The 9,538-nt window shown below is 34.1% G+C and overlaps 1 long non-coding RNA gene across 1 annotated transcript in view; it reads left to right on the top strand.

Annotated features, from left to right (window-relative positions):
* The first annotated feature begins 1,015 nt into the window (after positions 1-1,015).
* The window catches only part of LOC135971136 (uncharacterized), a 79,403-nt gene continuing 70,880 nt past the window's right edge, over positions 1,016-9,538 (top strand). Inside the window, exon 1 of the long non-coding RNA XR_010587217.1 lies at positions 1,016-1,192. This is a non-coding gene — a long non-coding RNA (uncharacterized lncRNA). The remainder of the gene's footprint in view (positions 1,193-9,538) is intronic.

Below are 9,538 nucleotides of genomic sequence, written 5' to 3'. Positions count from 1 at the left end.
TATAGAATCTCAAAATATCAGCTACAATGCTCCAGTGATACTGCTTTTCCTTTAATGTGTTACTACAGAAGCATATATATTAATATATTATAATTTCACACTTTTTAAACAATTTCATTTCAGTATAATTGGTTTTCTTTGTGTTTTATGAAATTTATTTTCTTTTGAATTTAAAATGTTTTTAGAAGGGTCCTATGGTGTCCATAGGAGTCATCGAATCACCAAAGGGATTCCTGGCACATGCAAGGTTAACAATCCCAGTTCTTTTGTGTCTCAATATTTGTCACGCATTATGTAAAATTTAAGACTGAAAAATAAGATACAAAGGAATGAAATATTGTTATTGAAATGGGCAGAAAATGTAAGCAATTCCCTAAGTTCATCAGATAAAATGAGATGCTGCCTTTTTATGTCAAATTTTTAATATTATGACTTAACTGATATTTTTCTTTTACAAATGCCCAGGATTTTTTGTTACAGTCAATTAAACTTGTCTCATTAATCCCCTCTAACCTTCCATCAGAATGCACCCATAATGTAGCATTCATATTTTAACACTGTCTGTCCAACAGCATGATTTAAGGCTGATGAAGGCTTTTCATAACTTGGTACATTATTTGCTGAATATCTACGGCTACCATTTACAAGTCGTGTGGCTGCTTGCATCAGGGATTTTTGCAGGTGAATATTGATTGTGTACTTTTGATTTTTTTCACTGATTGATAAATCAGTGCCCAAATGAGGTGACTGAAGAAGGCAGTTTAGCATCAAAGCAAAGATTACAACACCTAGTGGAGAGCTGTTCCTTTTTCTACATTGGCCATGTCAATTTCCTTCCTCCACCCTTTATCTAGGAAAACAATAAACTTTCTATCTTATCAAAACATTCCACCCATACTCTTAATTCCTGTGATTCATATGGGGCTGGCCCTTCTCCCAGCTTGAGGTAAGCATGTAACTCACACCAATCAGAGCATTCTGTTCTTTTTTCCATAGTGATTGCTATAGGCAGAGACATAACTGATCTAGGCAAATACAACTCATTTTGTGAGAGTTCATTGAAATGATTGGGAAAGAATTGGGGTTGTTGAGAGACTGTATTTAGCTAGAAACAGCTGGGAAGCTATTTTTCTACCATGACAACAGAGCCTGCCAAGAATAGAAACTATAGAAGAAAATGATCCTAGACATGGTAAGAACCACAGTCATTCTGGTGATCCAATTAGAGCGTTGGGTCCAGCTGTGCCTGAAGTCAGCCTGTCTGTTTTCATTTCTGTGCACCTATGTATGTGAATCTATGTGTATTAAGTCACTTTGAGGTTCAGTTACTTGTAACAAAAAGAGTCTGGATAAGGCACTTTTGCTAAACTCTAAATTCTAATTGGTTTGGAAAGTTATTATTAAATTTGAAATACTTATTAGTGATGCATGAAAAAGTCAAAATAGGAATAGCAACAAAGGAAAATCATTTCAAACTTTATCTTGTTTTAAATTAAAGCATGACTAAGTGTGGAAGGAGGACAAAAATTTGGGTACTTTAGCTGATCAGTAAACTGTATAAATATGAGTTAATTATTTGAGAGGTTTCTTCATCCAAGGTGTCATCATTTCTAAACTGGCAAGCTTTGATCATTTACACACTTTGAAGTCTGAGAATCTAATCAATCTTCCTCCTGGATTTGTATTCATGTAGAAACGATAGCCGGGACAGCCAGTGTTGCCTGGCCTATTGTACTAAAGAATAAATGAGTAAGAGTCTTGATTACCTTACAAATAAATCTGGTTAACAGTTATATTAATTAAAATGCCTGGTTCTGCGGCTATTCTGAACTATTTATACGTGATTTAATTCATATCAGCAGCTAATTTGTATTTAATGCAAACTAATGGGTTTTATGTAAATGGAGCATGTGGCAGTCTATTTAAAAAACAAATTATCTCTAGTTTCATTTCAGTTATTTTAATTAAATTTAGAGTATGTGTGTGGTGGAGGGATGAAGGGGAAAGGGATGTGTTATATATGAAGTGATGATTAAATCCAATTTAAGTCTACAGAATGAGAAACAAGTAATTCTCTCAACAGACACATTGGCCCTTTCATAAAGTTTGGAGAAGTCAAGAGAGTAGTATAAAGAAAAGCCTGTGAGATTTTAGATGATGTAATTTTTCTTAAGATCATGCTTTTACGTTATAAACTACAAACACTTATAAGTCCATATGTAAATAAGATTCTTTAAGGATTTTTTTAATTTGGCTAGAAAATATCTCATAATGTAAATATCCACTATATATGTATTTTTTTCCTCTTTTTGATTTGGAAATTTTGAAACCATTGTGTAAATCAGTTAACTCATGTTTCTTTACTTGACTTTCTGTCAACAGCTTAAACCTATGGGATCATATTTTAACTACAATGAAGCATTCCCTAATCCATAGTTTATGTTTCTCTAGATCATCTTTGTTTTTCCAAATTGTGTAGGTTTCTTTTTTCAGTGAGCATTTTTTTTCTTGTATTTCCCTAATGTTAATATTTGTTCTGGAGTTAAATATAATTGTGATACATTCTTTGTAGTTTCTTCTACTTAGTACTAGTCTAGAAGTATTTCTCAGTTTACATAATTTAGGTAATTTCAAAGGTGATGCACTTCTCATTTTTTAAATTTATGTTTCTATTCTCAGCTAGGTCGTTAAGGATAAGAATTAATTAATTCATTTCTACAAAATCAACGTCATTTTGTTGCACGTAGTAGATATTCAAAGAATGTTTCTTGAATGACATCTCCTAAAAAATCATTCATATTACTGAATGATGTCTTTCAAAATCCTCATTCTGAACAAAAAATAAAATATAGCTTTCTCCCTCTCATGCTATTTGAGGATGAAAACTAAGCTCAACAGTTTGTTCAGTCTAGTTTTCCAGACCTAATTTCCAATATTATCTTAAAAATATACACAAACCATTACCTCTTAGAAGTTGTATTAGCTGACGTCAAGGTGGCATAAAGTAGGGCCACCTGTTGGCCTCCTTTGGAGTTTCCATGACACAGAACAGCTCATGAGTTCCTCCCAGAATATGTATAGCTTTAATCGCAAAGAAGACTCTGTGTACTGGCATTAAACTATGTCACTGAGAAAACAGATTAAATCATAACCTATCTTAAAACCTTTCCCAATTATACATTTATAAGATTGCAGTCATTCTTAAGATACCCTGGATTTTTCTGTACTTGAACATTTCAGAGTTCCCCAAAGCTATAATGCCAAACATTAAAGTAAGTTTTAGAAATGGTGACGTTGGCATTTATCCGGTTATAGAATATTGTCACCAGCTCGTACAGGAAAAGACAATGAATTTTTAAACTTCATGTTTCCGTGTCATCAAGGGACAGAAAAAGCAAATCCAAACAATTGTGGTTGTTAATCCTGGTCAGATTGATCAGCTGACAACCTCTCCAGTTTCACCAGCTGTCCAGGGAGCCTTGACTTTTCTACATAGCAGATACAATGACTTCTGTTTTAATTCAACTGCTGCCAATTTGGAGCTGCACATAGCAACTCAACTCCTCCAGAGAAACTTTAACAAATAAAATTAGCCATATTTGAAATGAAAAAGTATTCACTCAGTCAAAATGACTGGAAATCTATTTTTTTTTTCTACAATGGAGTTATAATCTAACAAGTTATTTAATGTATTTTATCATAATATTTGTCAGGAATATTATAACTACTCAGATGGCATAATCAATGTTTTGTTTAGTACTGTGAAGTAAGAGATGCACCAAAGTAGGGTAGTTTCATTCATTCTCAAAAACAGACAGACAGTATAAGCTGGTATGGTGGATAGGAGCTACTTCATCTTAAGGAAGCCCACTAGATATGCAAATTGGAATTTATAGAAAAAATATCTCCACGGATGTAGTTTAAGGAAGAGGTGAGAAGAATAAATGCACTTAAAAGAGCTCACTGCTGTATCTTTTTTTTTTCCCCCGAAAGCAAAGAATGCCTTAGTAAAGGAGGGTTATTTGTGTAGTTGCCAAATCCCTCTTCTCTCAACGTCTTCCCTTTCAGATCCTCCCCTCTCAACTTAGCTACATTAACCATCTACATCGATTCAATTGGCAGGTGATTTATCAGGCCAGCATTTCATCTTCCCTACAAAGCCAAAGTGTGCTCCGTTTCGGGCACTACAAGGGGGAACAGGCAGGATATTCCTTTGATGCTACAAGGACACCAGACTGATAAAATTTGCTCCTGCATTGAACTTGACATGGAGGTGGAGTGCTTTAACTTTTAAAAGTCTGCTCTGTAACTCTCAGAATAACTGATGACCCTCATTGATATTCACACTTCAAATGCAGATAAATCTTCTCAGTTTTTTTCTTTGATTCTAGGTTCAAAATCTTCACTTTCTATAAATGCACACTCTGTTATCTCAAACTGACAAAACCTTACTACCTGCTGAGTCACTCACTCCATCCATCTATGTATTCATCTGTCTATCTATATGCAGTGGGATGGAAAACTGTTACTACTTAAACAAAGTCATCTGCACTTCTGCCACGTACTAGAGAGTGGGATGATTTATAACTAAGAGAAGATTCTTTGTTTAGAAAAGTAGCATGGTCCTCATTTTCTTTACTGTTGTAAGAAAAATAAAAAAATGCGTAAGGAAATGATAAGAATCTGGAATTTTTAAAAGCACCTAGGGAAGTTAAGAAGGTGTAACAGCAAGATCAATTCATAGGTGACTGAATTGTGCAGCACACAGTACCCTGATTTAAGAAGAGCCCCATGCTTAGTTCACCACTGTTGCCATCTTGAAATTCTTAATAATTTTTGAACAAGGGGTCTGCATTTTTATATTGCACTGGACCTTGCAAAGTATGCAGCCAGTTCTGAATAGCAGCACTCTATTCTCTTAAATTTAGCCAACTTCTTGAGTTAAATATGGCGAACTGTTGCCAGGCAAATTTCTTATGTCTATTTCAAGGTGTGAGCCAAAGTACCAAATGTTGTGGAAAGTCACTTAATAGCAGTTATGACTCTTTTATCTCAAAGCCCTTGTGTTTTCAGACGTTAGGGCTGCTTTATTTCATAAGGCTTGAGGTAAATTTACAAAATTTGCATTTATTTAATTAGACTGATACTCTTTTCCACCACTTTATGAGTGTGTTTTATGGTTTTTCTAGAAAACTCATTTTCATACTGAAGGTTGTTAGCCAACTTGGCATGGAAAACCTTAAACTCCAGTCTTAGTTTATTTCCCTTAAAGCTGGGCAATTATATTGATCAAATCCTGGTTTATGGGAGCTAAGAGGAAAGGACTGTTTGAGGCTATGAAGAAAAGTTTTCTTTTATGATAAATGAGAGAAGAAGCTCATCCACATTGCCTGCCTTTGAGGGGTGGATATATGAACACATGATGTGAGGAGCTACAGCAGCCATTCTGTGACAATAGGGCAAAGCCATGAAAATAGAAGATAGGAATGATGGCAGGCACATTGGGCACTGATAAAACCATTTTGCTGCTGAAGTAGCCAACAGTAAAACCACTCACCTCCAGAATACTTGTTTATTTAAGTTCCTAGACCAGCAACATCAGACGTTTGTTAGAAAACAGAATGCTTGGGCCCCAACTTAGATTACTGAATCAGAAAATCTGGAGGTTGACAAAGCATTCTGTGATTTCACAAACCCTCTGGGAGTTCTGATGTATGCCAAAGTTTAAGAACTACTGCTTTAAGCTACATTTTGTCAGCTATTCTCTTCATTATAACTCAAAGGATCTCCATTTGATTATAAGAGAAAAATGCACATTCAAATTACGGCTTAAAAGATTGTACTTTCATTTAACGCTATGTATGACAACACACAGATTGCTTTAGCAATTAGAAGTAACTGCTATTAGTTAACAAAATAGTTTAAGAATTACTACTTTACCTACAATCCCTACCTGTAAGAATCGTCACTATCAGATACCAAGTTGATTTGACATTATTTGTCTCATTTTTACACTTGATAGTTACATTTTTAATGCTACCTGAAGAATTATTTATTATCTGGATGAGAAAAGTTAGATAAATAATTAGGTAAATATAATTAGTAGTTATAGCAGTGTTTAAAAATGTGAGGTAAATATGATGAAATATTGCCAGTCTGTTTTGTAAATATATCAAACCATCACTGGATTTGGACACAACATCCCTGAATTAAATTCTGACAGTAGTCTATCACTTCCCATATCACTCCTGTTCTTACTAAGGATCTGTGGATAATCTGCTGTTCGCTCACTACTTCAACCATAGCTTGACTCTGTCTTCTGCACAATATTCTTCACGTGGTTCTTCTGTACCTATAGAAATTTTCTTCGAGTATGAATATTTGCACTCTGGGTATTTTCAAGATGATTCATTGAGGCACAAGAAGAAATACTAAAACATCATATTATTATAGTTTTCAATCTAAAACATAGGAAACAAAACTTTACTAATCATGTTATATACTGATTAACACAAATATACAGATGTGGTCCATTTATTGGTAGGTTGGTAGGTTATACATCATGCACAATACAAAAATTATCTTGAAGAAAGAATGAAAGTGGCGCATTGGACAGAGGGGGACAGTAGAGCCTTCCTTTCCTTTTTCTTTTTCCCTTGCTGTCAGCATATTTCTACATATAGTTTATTTGTGCCAGACTAAGTAATCAATTACATTATCTAGTTTTAACTATCTGAACTTTCACAAATTTATATGAGGAAATTAAAATATTCATAGAAAGACCTTGCAGGCAACAAGAATCAAATAATGTAAATTCAGGTGAAAATGGTGGCGTTGGTGCTTTCCATTTTGTTCACAGGCATTCTGCCAGACTTGCTACAAGACAAAAACAAGAATGTTCCTATATAACATAACGAGAAGTTGCCAAATAATTTTAAAAATGATTTAGGAGACTATTTGGAATGTAGGTTTATATCTACTGTTTTTAGTAATGACCTTCACCCTAAGTGGATATTTGCCTATAAATATTAGCTAATAATTGTTATAGTTATATCTGTAATGATTAATATATACTGCACACACACTGTTATTTTAAAAAATGACTTCCAAAATTTTATTTTGCTACTGTTTTTACTCTAATTTTAAATGTTTTGTTTACTCTTTTACTAATCGAGTGTGTTAGGTCAAAAAAGTTTGTAGGATCTTGACTCATAGACTGAGATAAAAATGTCTTGCTTTTTGTACTAGGGTTTCCAGCATCTGAGTCCAGCCGGCTTCCCAGTCATAATTTTTCTTTGATCTTCCTTCAGTCTCTGTGTGCTTCTGCTATACTGAAAGTTCTGTGTGCCCTTCTCTAGGCCCAGCTCTACATACTTCCACAAAGGACTTTCAGCCAGGAGTCATGTCACCTTCTCCGAACCCTCATCATGACAGTTGATACTTCATAGTCTTTTAAGTTCTTTGAGGGCAGGATTCATTATCTTATCCATTTTACATTCCCCGTAATACATAAGGAATGCATTCCTAGAAAATATGTTAGAAGAAGGAAGGAAGGAAAGAAGAAATACCAATTGCATGAGCTAAAAAAAAAAAAAATAGTTCTCCACCTTTCCCATTGGAAGGTTCAGGCTGATGGGGAGGCACCAAGCTATTCAAATTAATTCATTGAATCATCTCATTTTGAAAGTGTACTTCCTTTTACACTATATTTGATGACTAGAGCAAGCTTAAAATATCAACAGACTGCTGTCTTTCTGTCATGTAATGACGATGAAATATTACTTTATTCATAAGTTCATTCCCAGATGACAGAAACTACTGGACTACAACAAACAGGAAAGCTGACAGGCAGAGGTGTGTGGGGCTGGGTCTTTTATTCCATCACACCCAGGTGACAGTCTCTGTTCCATTGCTTACTCATGCACATGCAGCTGGTCCAAATTCTTCCCTCTTTGATATTCTCATCTTTAAAATGACTATATGAATTCAAATAAATGATACATATAAAGAAATGTATTATATATTATCTATTATTATTAATCATTCTTCTCATTCTGTGTATCCTTTAGGCCTGATTATAACAACATGCATCATAATATATTTATTTTTATTTATGTTATTTGAGCTTTAAATCCTAAGGTTAACTAACTAGCCCTGATATTCATACAATTACATTAAGTTTTACCCATAGCTTAATAATTTTATGTTTTGACTGTTTCCTGATATTCTAACTTGTATCATTTCCCATAATAAAAATTATTGATTCCCCAGCTTAAGTGCCCTCTAGCATTCACCAAATTGACCATTTAGCATCATGGGAGATGGGAATGAAAGTTTTTGCAAGTATATGCTTGCAAATGATAGGAGTTGTAGTAAAAACAGAATAGAAAAAATAAGAAAATGGTATTAAATAAATAATATAAGAAATTCCTCAGATGTGAAAGATACCTGTCCTCAAATCAAGTGTCCACTAAATGTCCAGTAGAATGAATAAAACAGAAAAGAAGCTCATAGCAAGGCATATCACTGTGTAATTTTAGCACACTGGAATTAAAGAGACATTTCTAAGAGATCCATAAGGTTATGTGAGAGGCTGAAAGAAGTTGGTTACAAATGATAGAAAATACAAAAATGTCATTCATCTCAAAGTTCTTGAATTCTCTAATATTCTAAGAAAAGATGGTTTTCATCCTGTCATACTATCGTCAGACAGTTGCGAGAGTAGAATAAACGTAACCTTAAATATGGAAGGGTTCAATAATTTAGTTCTTATGCAATCTGCCTTAGGAAGGTGCTAGAGACACATAAGAAAAATAAATGATAAGCCTACACTCTCACAGAGCAAGTGTGCTATCTAGGGAAAAGGCTTTCCAATACAGGAGGGTGAGGAAGTAAAATTCCAGGGCAACAACTGTCTTTCAAACCCAGAAATAAATAATCCTTCATATAAAAGAAAGTTATTAGAAGGCTGTTGAAATAACTTCCAGAAGTTTCCTGAAGTACTTGGGTATTCTGGAAAATTATTACTAAGTATTTAACAGCTTTCATGGAACATTTGGACAAATGCCAATAATAGATACATGCAATAACAAAGAACATTTAAAAGGGCAGAAATGTACTCTAAGGAAAAAAAAGTTGTATTGAGAAGGAAATGTAAACTATTTGGCGTAGCAGTAAATAAACAAGATTTACAAGGTCACAATTATATAAAAATTGATTAATGTTCAATAAAACATTATAATACAGCAATATTTCAATGCTGTGACAGGGGAATTCGGGAGTGATGATGATGAAATAAGAGATTTTAAACTTCAACTACTAAAACAGGAAGCCAATAGAGTCTACCAAAAAATGATAGAGATATACAAATTTTAAGTATTTTAGTTAGCAAAATAGTGAATACCAAAAGAAAATAGTAATGGAGGTGGAAGCCATTAGGGGAGAGAATATTAGAATTGATAGTCTGGAGTCGGTTCCCTCCTCCCCTCCTCTTTTTCTCCTCTACTCTCAGGCTCAAGCTACATGCCTTCCTGAGATC

Source organism: Macaca fascicularis, chromosome 6 (assembly GCF_037993035.2).
Source record: "Macaca fascicularis isolate 582-1 chromosome 6, T2T-MFA8v1.1".
Taxonomy (NCBI): Eukaryota; Metazoa; Chordata; class Mammalia; order Primates; family Cercopithecidae; genus Macaca; species Macaca fascicularis.
Note: the sequence above shows the minus strand (reverse complement) of the source record. Positions and strands in the feature narration are given on the sequence as shown.